At 38.4% G+C, this 12,804-nt stretch overlaps 1 protein-coding gene across 2 annotated transcripts in view; it reads left to right on the top strand.

Moving 5' to 3' along the window:
• The window catches only part of sufu (suppressor of fused homolog (Drosophila)), a 91,056-nt gene that overhangs the window by 27,157 nt on the left and 51,095 nt on the right, over nucleotides 1-12,804 (top strand). The gene's annotated exons all lie outside the window — the stretch shown is intronic.

The raw sequence follows: 12,804 nt of genomic DNA, 5'->3' as shown, positions 1-12,804 counted from the left end.
GGTATCAGCAAGAGTGAAAGGGAAGGTCTACAGGACGGTAGTGAGACCAGCTGTGTTATATGGGTTGGAGACAGTGGCACTGACCAGAAAGCAGGAGACAGAACTGGAGGTAGCAGAGTTAAAGATGCTAAGATTTGCACTGGGTGTGACGAGGATGGATAGGATTAGAAATGAGGACATTAGAGGGTCAGCTCAAGTTGGATGGTTGGAGAGGTGAGATTGTGTTGGTTTGGACATGTGCAGAAGAGAGATGCTGGGTATATTGTGAGAAGGATGCTAAGGATAGAGCTGCCAGGGAAGAAGAAAAGAGGAAGGCCTAAGCGAAAGTTTATGGATGTGGTGAGAAAGGACGTGCAGGTGATGGGTGTAACAGAGCAAGATGCAGAGGACAGAAAGATATGGAAGAAGATGATGCGCTGTGGCAACCCCTAACGGGAGCAGCTGAAAGAAGAAGAAGCAGTTAGTATAATCCAAATTTGTATTTTCCGAAGAATTTGTTCATAGCCCCCTGTACCTGCACACATTTAAATAGTGCTATATAAAAAGTAAGTTGCATTGTATTGTACTTTGCATGTTGATGTTGTCATGCTTGTTTTCACCTTTTCAATTTCAAAAAGCTATTGTATAAACACACAAAATGAAATGGCCAATGACAAGCATTTGAAAGAACCCAAAAAGGTAAATTACACAAATTATGTAACTCCAGTTCTATCTGTGAAATAGACCATATTGTCCACGCCTCAACCATCCATGTGTCCAGTTAACTTTTTTTTTTCTTTGCTTTTGGGGCACAGTACAGTAGGAGCCATCAGCTTGGCTCTTTTCTTTGTTGCCATTAAGAATCTATGTGGCCATATTGTTTTTTGGCATGTGTAAATACTGCAAAATGTCAATGGGTACAATTGTCTGGTATGAGCATCCTCATTGTTGCATGTCAATCTGACCAAACATCCTTGTACAGTACAACTGTTTTATTGTGAAAATGTTGTCCTAAAAGGTCATTTAACCTCTAATGTTCTTGCATATTGGTGTACATGTTAATACTGGTAGTGCCTAAATTGTTAGCCTTGATTCACACATGTATAGTACATCCTGCAATAGTTGGTGTCACTGCCCTAATGCCAAGCTGTTGGCTTGCCTAAGGAAAAGTCATCTGTGTTAGAGTAGCACTGGAATCATTGGGTATAAATGTCCTTTCATCAGAATTTCCATCCCACCACTGACTCGGCTGAGGAATGGCCAATGGCCAGTAGTGGGGAGGCAGCTTGATGGCTGAGGTCTCCTGGACTCTGAACAAATCAGAATCCTATTATGTGATATAATCTACTCTTGCATTTTGCTGTATACTTGTACTGTTACTGTTGTACTGTTGTATTGATGAGTACTTGTGTTCAGTTCTTGTATTGTGTTTACCTCATTTTTTGATACTCACTGCATGCCTAACCTACTGTCTGGGGGGGCTGTCAAATACAAATACCTCAACATTGATCAAGGCTGTCTGCCTCAGCTTTGATAAGTTGTTTGGCCACTCTGATTGAGTTGTCTCTACTGGGGTTCATGGATGTGTTGATCCATCTTTAAATTGCTACCCCTGAAAGGGCCACTCTATAGAATATCTTGGCAAAAAGCAGGAGCCACACAGCTGCTCCTGCTTGGTTTTTTATTCCCAGATGGCTATCTTTGAAAGGTCTGCACAATCTAACTGAAGCCAATGGCTTGGTTTATGATGCAGCAACGTGGTGGAACTCTATGGTGGAGCTGCTGAGTGAACAGAACAGGGCAGTGAACCACTGTCTGGTAGAGCAGGGTATCAGGAGCCAAACACTGCCACTGGGATATTTTATTGGGGACCTGTGGCAGCTCTGCTAGGTGCTGGCTCTTTTCGAGCAGGCCATTAAGTTTGTCAGCTGTGAGTACGCTGGCTGCAGTGATGTGCTCCAATTAGTATTCTTGCTGGCCAGGACACTAGGTAGACTGCTCAAGGTGGGAGAGGATGCTGAGGAGGAGGAGGACATGCTCAGTAGGTAGCCTTGCAGGGCGGGGGCACTCCATTTTGTAGAGGAGGAGGCATTGAGCTCATAGCAGGAGGATGGACACCCAACTAGACCCTTGGTACAAAGCCAAGATGGGGCAATTTATGGAGCTGAGCCAGCAGGAACACAGGATGTGCCACTTCCGTTCTGTCCTTAACCAGCAAGCTACTTGAGGTGTACCCCCACCCTCACTTTCCCTCTACCTCTCACATGTCCATCAGAGAGCTGTCAGTAGCAGTAACAACAGCAGCAGCTGTAGTGGTGGCAATCTGATGGGTGAGAGAAGAGACTTTTTCCAGCCACAGCAACCCATTCTGACACAGGGTAGCAACCGCAGCAGTCACCGCTATTGGCTTGACTGCATGATGAGGGACTACCTGGGGTACATTGGTGCAAAATTCTATGTGCACTCATGACCACATAGAGTTTTGGGAGATGAGGCTGGAGTTAAGCCAGGAGCTTGCTCAGTATGCACTGAAAGTGCTTGGTTACCCGGCTTCCAGCTTACTGTCTGAATGGGCATTCTGTGCTGCTGGCGGGGTGGTCCCCAGAATCTGTGGACAGACTAACCTTTGTAAGAATGAATTAGTCCTGGATCACCTTAATAAAATGGTAATTGTGTGGCTGTGTATCTGTCTGGTTGCTTCAGTATGTCTGTCAGTCCAACAAAAAGCACATTACAAATTTTAACATCTTTTTTTGAATTCCAGACCAAATAGAATTTAATAGAGATATACGCTTTGCATTTGTCAAGCCCATAGACGGCGCATAACAAACGTTTGTAGTAATGCATTTTATTACTACAAACTAGCTTTGTGTGATGTTCGGGACAAAAAACAACTCAAAGACTCCCTAGAAGTTTTACTATATTCATGAACTTGGAGAGGCGTCAGCTAGCTCTTAAGAATTATGCAGTGAAGTTGACTCATCTTGTGTTTCTGCCCCTCTGGCTTTCATAAGACACTGGTGATACCATATCTTAGCCGTAACGCTGGCATACGAGTCCTATTAATCTGTCTTGAGAAAATACCTCCATATAGAGAATGTTTTTAGTGAAAACCTCAAGCCTTGCCCTCTATTGCTAAGGTGTTTCACTTGCACGCTGTTGAGCTGTGGCAGTTGCTTCTTTTTGGCATAATGTCTCTTCATCTCTGTCATTACCACGATGTTGTCGTTGCGCAGCGTTGTTTGCTGCACACAAGTCTTTCCTAGCAGGCACCGAAAAAAATGTAAAAGTGCATGCACGTGCCATCTAGTAGCTGTGGTTGAGCATGAGCAGAGAGAACTGCTCCATATACATATACACACACAGGTCTTTTGTTTAAATATGTCTACTGTTTGTGATGTGGTTTCTGTTGAAATGATTACTACATGCATTATAAAATACTTTCCAGTAGATGGTACACTACAGACGTAAAGCAGTAGTGTATGTTGATTACATTTCAACCTGTCTTAGACAGGTATCACACAAGTCCTAAATTAAAAACACTAAAATAAAACACAAAATAAATATGAGTCCTACTTAGTATGTTGTAAAATCATAATTTCTTATCTGCATTACAATAGACTGACAAGTCTATTGTACAGTGTGAGTAGTTGCTTGACCATTGACCAGTTGTTGCTCAATTTCTAAAAATTGCTCCGTTTATACCTGGCCTAAAGTCCAGCTTGTTTTGTGGGCAGTAAACCATCATGATATACTTGCTTATCAGAGAAAGGTCAGAATCATTGGATATATTCATAGGGATGACCTTTAATTTTACACTCCTCTATAACCAATCCACCATAAAAACCTCACACTGTTCCATTCCATCTGAACTAGTGTGGTGCTGAGGTGTCACCCGTGGCTGCACTTGGGTCCTAATCTGGGGATCCTGAGTTGATTTGTCATGTGGTGGGTGCAGCAATGCGATGTATCAGCATGTGCTCCTAACCTCTCTCTCTATAACCCATCCATTCTTTTTTTTTTAATACATGCATAGTAGTTACTAAAACTTGTCGGCAAGTTTTACATATTATGTTGTACAGTGTGTCATGCAAAGTCATTTTTTATAGTTGATCTAATAGCTTTTAATAGCATTTGGTCTTGTTCACGAGTGAGGGAAGAATGGAGCGTGAGATCGACAGGCGGATCGGTACGGCATCCGCAGTAATGCGGGCGTTGCATCGGTCTGTCGTGGTGAAAAAGGAGCTGAACCGCAAGGCGAAGCTCTCAATTTACCAGTCGATCTATGTTCCTACCCTCACCTATGGTCATGAGCTATGGGTAGTGACCGAAAGAACGAGATCGCGAATACAAGCGGCTGAAATGAGTTTCCTCCGCAGGGTGTCTGGGCTTTCCCTTAAAGATAGGGTGAGAAGCTCAGTCATCCGGGAGGGGCTCAGAGTAGAGCCGCTGCTCCTCCGCATCGAGAGGAGTCAGATGAGGTGGCTCGGGCATCTGATCAGGATGCCTCCTGGACGCCTCCCTGGTGAGGTGTTCCAGGCACGTCCAACCGGGAGGAGGCCCCGGGGAAGACCCAGGACACGCTGGAGGGACTATGTCTCTCGACTGGCCTGGGAACGCCTTGGGATTCTCCCGGAAGAGCTAGAAGAAGTGGCCGGGGAGAGGGAAGTCTGGGCATCTCTGCTCAAGCTGCTGCCCCCGCGACCCGACCTCGGATAAGCGGGAGACAATGGATGGATGGATGGATGAATTTTTTAGGACTCTGCATCCAGAAGAGGCTGGATCAATGCCAGAAATGTGAAACATTGTTTCTTCTTGTGCATTTCTTTGATGTAATGGGAAATGCTCAAGATACAAGAGTTTTATTCATCATAAACACTGTTATACAGGTACAACATGCAGTGAAATGATAAAGCTAGCCATCTGCAAGATTTTGCAAAACAAAAGCAAACACACAATAGAATGAATAATAAAATGAAGATAAAGGATGATACAATTAAATAAAATCAAGTAAATTAATTTAAATTAAGTTAAAACTAGATTAAAATTAAGCTCTTAAATATGAAACAGTAAAGTATAAAGTGTCAGTGCAGTGAGTTTTAGGTTCAAATGTTTGTTGGCATGTCAGAGTTCAGGATTCAGATGTCCTGGGGGTAAAAGCTCCTCTTGAGTCTCTCGGTCTTTGCCATTAGGCTGCATAGCTGCTTGCCTGAGTTGAGCAGGCTGAACAGTTTGTTGCTGGGGTGGGTAAGTACATAATTTTTTTAATTGCCCTGGTCCTACAGCAGCTGGTATAGATGTCCTGGAGAGAGAGCAGTGCTGACCTTAAGATGTGCTCTGCTGAATGCATTTTCTCCAGTGCTTTCTGATCTTGGACTGATCAGTTTCCAAACCATGATGTGCAATTCAGTGTTATGATTCTCTCTGTGTGGTGTGCATAAATAAGCAAAAAAAATAAATACTCGATATGGTACTTTTACAGTCTTTGCCTTGTTATGCGCTGTAACAGGTAGCTAGTTAGGCCATTAAACAAAAACTCATTGTATTATTCAGATGAACCAAGCAAAATTATTTTCAGTTATATGTTCCCTATTTGAGACAGGTTCTTTCTTTGTGCCAGATGCAACTCAGACAGACTCTGGCCACTGTGATAAGTGGGTACAGGAGTTTGATTGATGAATAGATGTACTAATATACTCTAGCATTCAAATTGCTTGACATTGACTTTATATTATTTAAAGGGTAACTAAAGGCATGCACATTTGTTTTTTAGAGTGTTAAAGGTATAATTGACATTTTTTATAGTACTATTTTATGTTTCATGTTCATTTGATATCAAAAATGTACAGTAGCAACCATTAAGTGAAGGAGATGACCATTCAAGGGAGCAAAATGTTAGGGGCACCAAAACTGTCAATCAAATGTGTGTGTGTGTATGGTGTGTTTTTTCTTTTTTTTCTTTTTTTTTTTTTCTTTTTTTTTTTTTAGGTGAAGGTTTAATAACAAATAGGGGCATTTTGCACAAAAAAAAAAACAAAACCATGTATCTTATCAGAATTGTGACTTACTTAGTTTCATCAATAGGAAAAAAATACATATTTAGTAGTCTGAATGTCCAGTTTTTCATTTTTTAAATTGTCAAAACTAAAGCAATAAAATTATAAAGTTACAAATTAAGTATTGCATAGATTCAGTTTAATTTTTTTGCTTGAAAAATTGTCTGATATGAGAAGTAAGAAAAATATTTAGCCAATCAAAAAAAAACCTGTTTCCTTTAAGTCAGTGATAGCAATGGTATCCAAGACTGATCAGTTTACTAAAGTAAAAGTTGCAGCAGACATTCTAGTACTTACGGTCACTTGGTAGCATAATTTTTATCAAAGGTATGTATGTGAAAATACCAAAATGTAAGGCAATGCTGCGATTTTCATTTTAAACCCTAAGATTTCAGACGGTGATCCATAATAAATTTACTTCCATGAAAATAGAATAACATCAGGCAGCATGATATAATTGATGCATCAGAAGCAATGAACATCACTGGCCACATAAAATTAAAGGAATGCAGTGGCCAGAAGTGGGCATTCCAAATAGGATGATTATTGTCAGATGTACTAAGTACTTTAAAATTCTTTCTTGCATGTACTAATATTCTGGCACTGTGATAAGAGTGTTTAGTGCCTTTTTGGGGAGGTTCAAGGAACAGAAGCATTTCATGTAAGGCCTTTTATTGTCATTCACCATTTTGTAGTCAATTTGTCAGTCAATCTATCTATTCATTTTGTGAATTTCAAAAGGTGGCCTATGTAGTAACTGGAGAGGGACCAAGTTTGAAGAGTCCGGTGAAGTAAAGGGAATATTTTGAAGTAAATGTTGTTTCTTAATATATGATGTGCCATCTGCATATATTATGAATAAAGTAGTACTTTACAGTGTAAAGATGTATAGTAAAGAATGGTGGCAAGAGGTGAGCTCAAATACCTGTAGGGCTGCAATGATTAGTCGACGTAATCGACAACGTCGACTACAAAAAATCGGCGACGTGGATTTTTTATTGTCGACATGTCATAAACCGAACCTTCAATAGAGGCTTCAGTCACAAAGAGCCACATTGGTTTTTTGTAACAGCAATGCACTACATGAACGTCTGGAGGCCATATCGTTTGTTATTGTTTGTCAAGACTGCACACAGTCCTACCAATGAAGAACGTCTGAGGAGGAGAAGAAGAATGTAGAGGAAAATAAACGTGGTTGCAATGGCGAGTTGCTTAGAGGAGGAGGAAGGAGATGGAAAAAATTGAGACAGAAACTTTCTAAAGTGTGGGAGCACTTCACCGAAAAAGAAAAAAAGTTGAATGCAGATTATGCAAAGCGGAGCTTTCTTTTCACGGCAGCACCACCGCGATGCATGAGCATCTGAAACGCAAGCATCCTGGAGCTATGATGCTGCCGTCTCTTGAGAGGCAAGTTTTAGCGAGTAAAGTTAGTGTCACGTATTAATGTTGATGTTTGTACTGTAATGTGTATATCAAGGTTTCAACAATGATAGTTAACCCTTAAACCAACACATACTTGGGGGTTAATGAAACCCTGGACGCCAAATACTTTTTAGCTGAACTTTTTAAGTAAACGTCACAAAGAAAATGAAATTTTAATTGAACACATTTTTTTCCATGCAAAGAGCATCACAATTACTGCATCACTGATCATTTTACACACTGCAAATGAAGTCTAAAAAAAAAATATAAATATATATATATATATATAAAAACTACTGCAATAATCTATTATGTTCAAGGTGCAACTGAAGCCATTGATGAAATTCAGTAAATCACCGCGCCAACTGCACTTGAACTGGCTGCACGCAAACACACGGAGGTAAACGTTGATGATTGTACGGTTGTCTAGTGCAGCGGCTGAATCCCAGAGACGGTGATGCTGCAATTCTGCCGAAGCCGGCAGTGGTCGTGAGCTGGCTGCTCAACGAATATACGGCACTGACTGACCAGCTCCGACATGCTGGCAAATTGCTCTGTGAAGCAAATATAGCGGTTGCTGGGTTCAATAAATGTATGTCGCCGAATATACGCCCCCATGCGTGCTGGCAAATTACACCGAGACACGACTATAGCTGGTTGCAGCATTCAATGAATATACATCGGCAAATATACTCAGCTTCGGCGTGCTTTCAAATTGCACTGGAAACCGACTCTAGCCAGTTGCTGCGTTCAACGAATGTACTTTTCCATAAATACCTGTGCATGAAAATTAGTGAAACATGTATGAATATATTTTTATTTTTTTTTTTTTTTTTTTTGTGGTTCATTAACAAAGTTTTAACTTGTTCATTATTCCTGTTGGCTCACTGAGAAAACTCTTTACATACCCCAGGACTGCAAGGTTAATTAAACAATACAGTTAGATGGTATGCTTCAGAATCATAGTTTTTAGACCCCTTCATTGTGGACCTAAGTTCATTCAGTAGCCTGGATGTCATGCAACAGCCTGATTTATATAAATAAATATATTAGTATGTATCTATATCTATCTGAGCGATTTAATAGTCTCTTTGCACTGATATGGTGATGGTCATCTTACGGATCACTTGACACTTGTATCACTGGTTCTCAAAGTGTGGTCAGCTGACTACTGGTTCATAAGTTCCCAACTCCTTTACATCTAACCTTAGGCACCTTGTTACCTATCTAAATTAACCCATTCTTAAACCATCTTTGGAGAGATTATCTATCATTCGCCATTAGCAGATGTACAATGCTTGGTCAATTGTTGCTAATGCTACAAATCAGTATTTTTTTTATGTTTTAACATTGTTCAACATTTTAAAATTGTTTATACTGATGTCAGTTCTGAAATTTGCCCTCGGTTTCTGACACTGTTTTGAACCTTGCATTTTTTTTTTTTTTTTTTTTTTTTTTTTTTTTTTATGAACTACTTGCATTGAATTCTAAATGCATTCGTTTGTGTTTTATACTACGCTGTCACTGGATCAGATGCGATCAAAGCAGAAATATTGTTCATTTCATAAACTGTAATCTGATCTGTATCCAACCTAAGCAGGCAATAAAGACATCACTTGCAGACTATTCCATTTTTACTGTATACTTCATAGGTACTGTAAACCAGACACAGATTAGAGTAAAACTTAAAACTGTATCCAACCCAAAACATTTATCTCTGCCTATAGCAGATATTAGCTTATAATGCAGAAGATCAAGTTGATGAGAACCAGATAACTTCAAATAGTGTTTCTCAGTTGTACCTATATGTAAGTGAGTTTATTTTCCATAGCTCTTCCTACTGTCTCAGATTGTCTCCACCAGCATAAGAAAACCTTTTTATTTATCTTTGATTCACTGCATTTTTATCTTGATTGTTATAATAAGCATACATTAAACATGGTTGAAAACCAAGTGAGTGTATACAACATGGCAACCATATAAGAATAATCTGTTGTGATTAGTAAATAACCGGACAAATCATACAAAAATATCAACGGCACAAACTCTTTACCCTTGGTTTATATTGTGATATTTTATGTGAAGCTCTGTCAGTGTATATATTTTAGTGGAGTTGGTGAAGGGCCACATCAATGTACAACTGCAAAGGTTGAAAAAGTAAGTTTATTTCTACAATGAAAAGAAGGGACAATGTTTTGGCTGTCTAGACATCAAGCGTATCCTTTTGTTTTCCCTCATCAATTTGATGGGTAACGGATGAATAACATTGCATCCTTGGATGTGAATTGATGATGTACGGTACCATCTAAGGTGCATTATATGCTACAGATTGACTTGAGTAGATAGATACTCCTTCTCAAACAGGAGCATTTTTTTTGCAGAAATTGAGTATTTACCTTATGACCCTATCCAGACAAAATGTTTCAAGAAAACATTTAATATGTATCCTGTTTTTTAACATGAACATATTAAGAATCGTATTTTCTTGTATGGAATCAAAATCAACAATCATTGCTTTGCGTGTGTACAACCTAAGTTAAAAGGGTTAACACCAGTAAGGGTTCCATAATTGTGCCCAAGCTGGGGTAAAACCAATTTATGAAACTTCTAGGAAAACAACAAAAATGAATAAGAACAGTGTAACAGGGTATTGACTTGAAATATTTTCTTCAGATTAATGAAAGTAGTTAAACCTTTATGGTCAAAAAGTAGTAGTGCTAGTTGATATGATTTTGAGTGAAAAGTATTTGTAATCATGTTCATTTTGATTGGTAGCCTACACAGTCCAGTAAACCTTGTATTAAAACTTGAAAAATTAAAGCATAATTTAATTCTACACATACACAGAGAAAAAGAAAAGCTTCTTCTTTGTTACGTTAGCCTTAGATTTTCTTATGTTACAGTTCATTCATTCTATACTTGTTATTTTTCCAGATATAGTTAAGGGTACAGATTAGAATTAGAAACTGACCCCCATGACTTTTCAACTCCAATACAGAATAAAGACTTATGTACTGATTCTTCTCAGAATGACTGTGAAAATAAAAACATTCCTTCTACATGTCACCTTGTAGGTAATAAAGCAGAACCTTCCATTATCAATTTATAAACCATTTGTATTCTATATAGTAATATACAGCAAATCTTTTCAAATAGGCAAATATTTTTATTAATTTTAATATAACATTAATTTACTAAGAATAGCTAATTTACACCAAGCTGTCAGTTACAAAATCTGCTTTTGTTTTTCCCACTCACTGTGGACTAGTATTTGAATAGACAAATGAGCAGTGATGTATATAAAAATAGGCCTGTAACAATGTACAGTATATTTGTTTTTTATATTACACATACCATCTCTTTGATGGGATAGAAAATCCCCAGCAGTGTGGCGTAACATCCTGCTCTATTTCAAAATATAGAATTTCAGGCATTCCTGGCTATCATAAAGGCAAGTCCTGACTTACAGCAGTTCTGCAGATATGGATGAGTACATCAACCCCCCCCCCCCCCTTCTTCTTCTTGTCTGCTGAATTTCAATTGATTTTCATCTGACTTCTATGCTACTCTTACAAATGAAGCAAACTAGTTTTGACGAGAATGATTATATAGTAACTGTCAGTAACTGAAGTGGAGTACTGGATTTTTTAACCATTTTCAGTCATTTATTCAAATGTGCCTCCAAATGCAACTGGCAGCGCATGCAGTCTTGCAATGAGCTCTGTCACATGTAACCAGTTCAGTCGGCAGCTGAATATTTTACTGAGTGGTACAAACTGCAGCTCTGCTTGTAATCCCCAGCAGTTTTGTCTCTGAGAGTATAGCTGTTGGGAAGGGGAGGTGACACTGAGCATTTCCTCAGCAAAAACTGCAAGTCTCTGATGGTCAGTGTTTGTGCCATCATTCTTGCTTTTCCAACACTGAGATGCTGCATGTACTGTACATAATTGAAGCTTATTGTAGTTTAAATGTATGATTTAAAGTACATTAATATTGCTTAACTGTGATTTCATTAGTAAGTAATGATTTTTTTACCCTCTCTAATTAGTTTGTCAGTGCAAGTTCTGACTTGTACATAAAGTTGGGTTTCAAATATTCAAAAGAAGTTAAATCATTCATAACCTGAGGCATGCCTAGTAAAGATAATACAACCAAGAAAATTGTCAAGAAATGTATGGTTTAGAAGCAATCTATTTGTTAAAGGATACAGCCAAAGTGGATATATTTGACAGGTTTTAAATGTTTTGTTTCACATTTATTTCTGTGCCCAAATGGCTATAATTGTATGTTGAAAATAAGAACTCCTGCTTCAAAAATACTGAACCAGTTTTTTTTTTTATTACAGTAATTGACAAAGACTAAGATGCATGCCATGAACACCTGTTCATTTACTATTGTTAAAATATTTACTTTTACATTAATTTGTCCAAATCGCACATTTATGTTTATCATGTTTAACAAGAAAACAAATTTGTTGGAATTTTACTTCAAAGTTGAATAGGAATGAGAATACATTTATGTAAAAAATGGCACAATTAGACTGAAAACAGCACCCAGACCCTTCCCCAATAGTAGCATCAATAAACTTTTCCTGGGATTACATTGAGAAAAGATTTGTTTTGGAATGTTGTGGTAAAGATTCTTCCATTGTGCTTAAATTGTCTTGTAATGAGGATTATTGATATGTTTTTATAAACTGCATTGAAAACAATTTAACTAATCTGAAAAGAGTGATTCCTTCTTGTCTGTACATAATTCTCGAGGTATGAGGTTTATGCCTCAATAAATGGTTTTAAAATAGAAATTTTAAAAAGGTGCAACTTAAGCCAAGCTGCATCAACCTTCTCATTTCATAAAGTCAGAAGCTGCCAAAGTACACGTAATAAAACTAAAGGCATATCGGTTATTTTAATTTTATGTTCATCTGAATGCGAGATGAAAATAGCCAGTAAAGAATTTAAGCTTTTATCATCTTGGAAAGCCAATGTGAATAGTGTGGTATTCAGATCATTCAAGAAAGGCACACCATCTTGTTCTCCCAGACTTTTTATAGACAGGTGGGCATCCTGCTGAGAGATTACCATGTGAAAAGTTGTGTGAAGATAGAAAAGAGGTTCCCATTAAGGCCTAGCTTAATTTTGTGGACCAGCATGGAATCAGTTTAGCAGTTGTTGTGCAAGAGGTCCTGACCTTTAGGCAAACTGTAAGAATGCTGCCTTTGTCAGTTTTGGAGTATTTTTATTTTTACATTGCAGACAATTAGTTGAAGCTTAGTTTTAAAGGATTTTTTTCTTTCTCCTTAAACTATGGTGGTTTGACGGGGTGGTTGCTAGGTTCCGTAGACTTT

This window comes from Erpetoichthys calabaricus, chromosome 2 (assembly GCF_900747795.2).
Source record: "Erpetoichthys calabaricus chromosome 2, fErpCal1.3, whole genome shotgun sequence".
Lineage (NCBI taxonomy): Eukaryota > Metazoa > Chordata > Cladistia > Polypteriformes > Polypteridae > Erpetoichthys > Erpetoichthys calabaricus.
This window is presented reverse-complemented; position numbering and strand designations above follow the sequence as displayed.